The sequence below is a fragment of the Mesoplodon densirostris genome, chromosome 3 (genome assembly GCF_025265405.1).
Source record: "Mesoplodon densirostris isolate mMesDen1 chromosome 3, mMesDen1 primary haplotype, whole genome shotgun sequence".
Classification (NCBI taxonomy): Eukaryota; Metazoa; Chordata; class Mammalia; order Artiodactyla; family Ziphiidae; genus Mesoplodon; species Mesoplodon densirostris.
The window spans coordinates 81,552,972-81,559,209 of NC_082663.1; positions in this window are offsets into that span (position 1 = coordinate 81,552,972).

The window sequence follows — 6,238 nt, forward strand, 5'->3', positions numbered from 1 at the left end:
TCCAGAGGGAGAACTAAGGCTAAAGATTCCAAAGTGAATAGTAAGTTGAAAATTCTGGAAAGTATCATGAGGCTAAGGAAAAATTTAGTGTATTGATTTGATGAATGCATTTACATGAAGACTGACAATATTTGATGAATGCATTTACATGATGATTGACAGTACAGATTCCACTGACCAATATTTATGGGAAGGGGGGAGGAAGGGGATTCTGGCAGCTTCTGCCTACTATTTATGTGCTGTCCAAAGCCAGCTTTAGCAGGGGAGTGTTGAAGGAGTGGGGCTGCGTTAGAAAACGTCCTCTGGGCTGGCTCTCTGGTCTTGCTTTGAACTCTTGTTCATCATTATTTTATGTGGCAGCTTGTCTTTGTGTTGGTGGAAGGAAAAAGAAAAACACAGGAGACTTGCCTTTACGTTCTAAATCAAAGCTCTGCTCTGCTGATTGCTGGAGTGGCTTTTCAAAGGCAAGCAAGTGAGGACATTAAAATTCCTTATTTCTGTGGACCAGGAGCTGAGGGTTATTATTTTTTTAATTCTCAATAGCAAAAAGAGCATTTTTCAGTGTATCTTACGTTTACCGTGACACATCCCCAGTATATATTTTTTTCAATTTGATTGGCATTTGGAGAAGATAAAGCAAGGTGGGTCAATGCTTCAAAGGGGAAAAGGGAACCTACAGAGAGGGTGCGAGGAGACGTCTCTCGTCATAGGATTTCAGAACCAGAAGGAACCTGGCCATTGCCCCTAACACACACATTTTGATAGTGACCCAAGGTCCAAAGACATCAGTTGCCTAAGACTCCTATTCAGAAAGTTCTCCTGGACCCTCCTCACTAGATTCCCACTCCTCCCTCTTTACCCTGCCCTATGCTGCCTCTAGCGTTAAACCGAGAAACTATAAAGAGTGGGGGCAGCAGAAGGTGAAGAAAAACTAGAGAGGGTCGGAGAAACTCCTAAGGAGGCAAAAAGTGAAATACCTAGGTCAAGACGCTTGAATATTTATTTGCCTGGACAAAGAGAAGCAGCCCGCTCGCCCCAGGCCTTGCTCTCACAGAACAGTAGCTACTGCTGAATACCTGTGATGCTCATTTTCAACTTTGGAAGATCAGCTAGTCCCTTCCCTCTCGCCCTGCATACCTTCTACTCTTACCCAAGTGATTCTTTCCTTGAACATTGCGTGGGCTTGTTCTTAATAACACACTTCCTCACCTGTGTCTTAGATGTCTCTCTCAACCCTCTCTCCTCTCGTAATTCCCAAATCGTTATCCTGGGCTTTCTTTTTTTTTTTTTTTTTTTTTTTTTTTTTGCGGTATGTGGGCCTCTCACTGTTGTGGCCTCTCCCGTTGCGGAGCACAGGCTCCGGATGCGCAGGCCCAGCGGCCATGGCTCACGGGCCCAGCCGCTCCGCGGCATATGGGATCCTCCCAGACCGGGGCACGAACCCGTATCCCCTGCATCGGCAGGCGGACTCTCAACCACTGCGCCACCAGGGAGGCCCTATCCTGGGCTTTCTTAAGCTGCAAACTCAAGCCACATTTAGATGGACAGGAAAGGTCGCTGGATTCCTTATTTCGGCGAAAATCCAGAGGACCACAACTGCCCCCCTCCCCCAGTTTAGATATACTAGGAAGACACTCAAAGATCATTTATGCAAAGGAAGGAATGCATTTTGTGGCCGCTGGTGGACAGCTAGAGAAAGCGGTAGAAAGGGGGACAGGGACCGCATCTGTGCCTGTGCCGAAGCGCAGAGCAGGAACAACCTGCACACGTTCACTGCCGCCCTACCCCGGCGAAGGCTGGCACACTCACCAAGCGGGAATGGGCTGGTGCCGCGGGTGGGCAAAAGCAATGCGGCTGGTCTGGAGGGCGGCGCGGAGGGTGGCGCTGGCAGCGTGAAAGGCTCTTTGTGCAGGCCTTAGGGGTGGAGGTGTACGTGCGAGAGGCGCCAGCGGAGCGGGAGCCGGGGGCTGGGGTTCTGGGACACCGCTACCTGCCACTCCGCAGCCGCGCTGGAAAGATCCGGGGTGTGCCGGCAGGGGGAGACGTGGAGGGGTGGGGTTGAGGCCCCTAGGTTTGGTCTTTGATTCCGGAGTGAGGAGAGAGCAGCTTGGAAAAAGCAAGACGGAATCGAGGGGTTTGGCTCCCGCCCCCTCCCCCAGGTAGCGGAGACATCGCGGCAGCCGGAAGGGCGCAGCCGCTCGCCGGGCGCTCACGCAGCAGTCGGGGAACAGGGAGAGCAGCCCCCGAGGCGGAGCCTCCCTCCTGCCTCGGGTTACCGCCGCCCCGACCTGGGGAAGAGAAGCGGGCGCCGCGCTGCCCCCCTCAGCGCCCCGGCCGCGTGGCTTGCGGCTTATTTTCCCAGCTGGCAAGCGTCGCGCTGCAGACAAGGGAATGCCTGTGGTGAGTTGTTTATTTTGTTGAAGTTTGCGGTGGGCCAGAGGGACGTGGGGGGCGAGCGGCAGGCAGCGGCCGGGACTATTTTGTTTAGGTCTCCGTCCACCTGTGTGGTATAAACCTGCCAGCCTCGGGGCGGCGGGAACCAGGGTGAGAAAACCCCAGCCCTCCAAAAGGCCCCTTCTTGCCCCTTGTAGACCTAGAACCACCTTTGCTTCTCCACTCTTGGAATCGGCTGGATCCTAGCTAACACCACCCCCAACGCCCCTGATCAGTGCTTCCCGCCCCCGCTGCGAACAGGGCTGGCGCTCCAAAGGGGAGTCAGCGCCCACTCCCCGGGGACAGCTTGCTATTGAAGTTCCTCCCGGGTACCCTCCCCCGTTCCTTGAGGATAGGGGAGCTGAGGACTTGATACGAGGGGCTCTTGTGAAATTAGTGGGAACTTGTTTGGGCTGCTTCCGGCATGAAGTCGGTTCAGGGGTGTCGGGTCAGCCCATTAGTACAAACTGGGATTTGGGTTGGCCAGAGTTTCCCAGCCTGGAGGCTGGAGGGAAGTAAGCGGTTGGCTCCCCGCGGAGCTCAGAGGAACCCCCGGGGCTGATGGCAGTTGCGGCAGCGGCTGCGTTTGCCTGGAAGAAAAGCTTAAATACATTAGCGAGCTGGTAAAGCTTTTAAGGCCTTCTCGGGAATGAGTGGCTGGGTAATGAGAGGTTAATTTTGTTTGGAAGGGAAGGCTGCGCTGGTTTCCTTAGATAAATGGACAGGAAGCGCATTACCTCCGCGCGCTGGCAAGCGACTCCCAAATGCTTTTTGCACCTGCCGCTTTGAGCGTTGCGAGTCGCGGCTGAGCCCGAAGGGATCGCGGGGGCCGGTTGTGTACGCTCGGGTGATGAGCCCCACGCACGCCCCGGACCCTCTCCTTACGGGGGCGCAGCGCTTACCCCTGGCTCTGGCACTCTTCTCTCACACCCAGGTCCTTCGTGTTCCGGAGCTCAGGGATCCCCTGATCCCGCCAAGCCCCCTCCAGGAACGGAAGGGTTAAGAATGATGTAAGTACAATACACAAGCTGCTTGCCGCTGGGCTGTAGGACTCCGGGCTCCTTCACCCCTGCCTTGCGTAGGGTGGACTGGGGAGCAGCAGGGGAGCCTTTACTCTAAAATGGGTTGCAAAAATCGCAACCCCGGGTCTGATTCCTGGCTCCTCTGACCCCGGTGATCTGTTAGAGACCTCGTGTTAGATTTCTGGAAATGGAGATTCTGTATATTAATAGGGGAACAGTTAAGACATCATGTAAAGGTTCAGGATAAGAAACCACATCTTGTTTAGAATCCATTAATGTTGCTGGCATGTGTTTTAATTCTACCCATTTTGCACGGATGCTTTGCCGTGTCCCCTAATTATACTGTTCCAGTCTCATCTTTTTTTTCCTGAAAACAAAGACGCAGGAGGAAAGAGTACAAGTGGCAAGAAACAGGGTGGATCTGTGAGTTGTGCAAGCTGTCACTTCACGATTTTTTTTCTGAGTAAAATATAAAAACTTTTATAAGTCATCGATTTTATGTTTGTGTTCTAGCTCCCTCCCCAGATTTTTCTTTGTAGAGTCTTAAAATCCTCCTTAACTTGCAGCATACTAGCTGCGGGAGTGGATGCGCTGTAAGTGACCATTCACTACGCTCTTGCTTCCCAAGCTGATTCGGAATCTTGCTAACAGTCCGAATTTACCCCGCCAATGTGTCAACTAGACTAATAGGAACCACCTTGCAGTTTAATTGTGAAAATTAACATTTTCCTCTAGCAGGCTGAACACTTATGCAGCAATAAAAAGTGAATTGTTAGGCGTATAAATATTAAGCTTGTCAAATTTTACAACAGAGGAGCAGTAAAGTGCCTTAGAAAAAATGAAGTTTTTCCTCTAAAGAACAACAGCTCCATTTCAGGACACCAGGATTTGCAGTGACTCGAGGGTGCCCTCTGTTGATAAAATCTAGAGCATCCGTGTACTTAAGGAGCAGGATGTAGGAGGGAGAAGAGGAAAGGGGGGGAAATCGTAGAAAACCAGGCGTGAAAAGACTCAAACTAAACTGAATTTGATCCTTAACTCTTGGTTATATGTTTTAAAGTATGGTCAATAAAGTAGGATGCTTCTTTCATAGGGGTCGAATTAAATCTTGGGTTAAGGAAGAAGAAACATCTTACTGTTAGTCTTTGCTAGCAAAATACTTTGAAAGATAGTGTTCACATTTGATTACTATTTAAAAGACACTTACCAGTATTTCATTAACTTGATTTCATTTGTAATATGTAGTAATTGTGAGAGTAAATTTTTGATTTAACAGTATTTACAACACAGTATCATCTAAAAATCATATCAGATAACTCCCCCCCAAAAGTCATTTCTCCAGGCAACTCTGAAGTTACTATTAAGCATATTATAGATACACACAAGGTTTGGATTATATCTTGGGCAGTGAAAGGTGTGTTTACCACTTGAGTCATCATAGTACGTAACAAGTAAGTAATGAAAAGTTGCAGTAAAAATAGATAGGCATCCTTCATTAGGGACCTAGTGGTTTGCATAATTCAGAATGCGTCTAATGAGTAAGCTGGAGCGTTGGAAGGTTTGCCCTCAATTATCCTGATCCATTGATTAGCACTTTTTAACATGTGGAATATTAACGTGTCCGTGGTTGATACGAAATTCCTAATTAGAGATTCTAAGTAATGTAGCAGGTAGGGTTGCAGACTGTGACTTGGATATCAGTGAATTTAAAATGGCAGCCCTTTGTCGTTTGGAGAAGGGCAAAGACAAGAGCAGTACGAAGTGGCTCCCGGCCTTTGAGGCCATTCTTGAGATTAGATACCACTTCACACCTACTCATAACAAATTAGAACCTATCAGCAACCTCACAACATGCTTTCCTGTATCTCCACTGGCAACCTCTTTTCTGGCAGACAATTGGTTTTCCCTCATTTTTGGATCCATTCAATCGCAAAAGTAGAAACCGACCTGCCATTGAGTTAATTTGCTAATAGACGATGAAAATTTGTGGAAAAGCCACTGAGCAACAAGAAATCATGGCATAATTATTCTACACTGCATTAAAAACTCACTATCCTCATTAATCTAATTACACTGTAGCCGAACACGTTGAAGTTCGCCCGCTCTCAGACCCCTCCCCGCAGCTTTCAGGAAGGGAAATGTCAAAGGAACAAGAACACCGGAGCCTCGCACGGCTGCCAGCGAACTACGCCGGGAGCTGGCGGGTACCTTCCCACCCCATCCGATTTGTTCCGGACCGTGGGTCACATTCGGATTTCCAACGCGACTGGGTGCTAGCTTTACCAAAAGTCCGCAACAGGCTAGGAACGCGGTTCCGTAGATGTGATTGGCTGCGAAGGGACCTGCCGCAAGGCTCAGGGTAAAAGCGTCCGCTTTCTCCAAGGAGCCGGAGCCGTAGCTGGAGCTGGAGGGACTGAGTGGGGGTGATGAAAAAAAAATGTTTTAATAAAAGTCGTGGAGGGAGGTTGAACCTGATCACATTAATTCAAGGAGAGGTCAAAGGCCGGTGCCTTTGTAACGACGCCAGGACAAAGTTGCTATTGCCTGTTTCAATTGGGCGCGAGGAAACTGTAAATCGCAGAAGAGGGTGGAGGGAAGAGCAGAGGAGGGAGCCGGAGGGAGGCTGGGCCCGGGCGCGAAGGACAGGACTCGCAGCGGGCGGACGCGGAACTCGAACTACACGGGGCAGGCAGAAAGAAGGAGGAGGCACGGGGGGGCGGGCGCTTTGGGCCCTACGAGTGGCGGGCTGGGCCCAGAGCGCCCGCCTCTCAGCCAATGGAGCT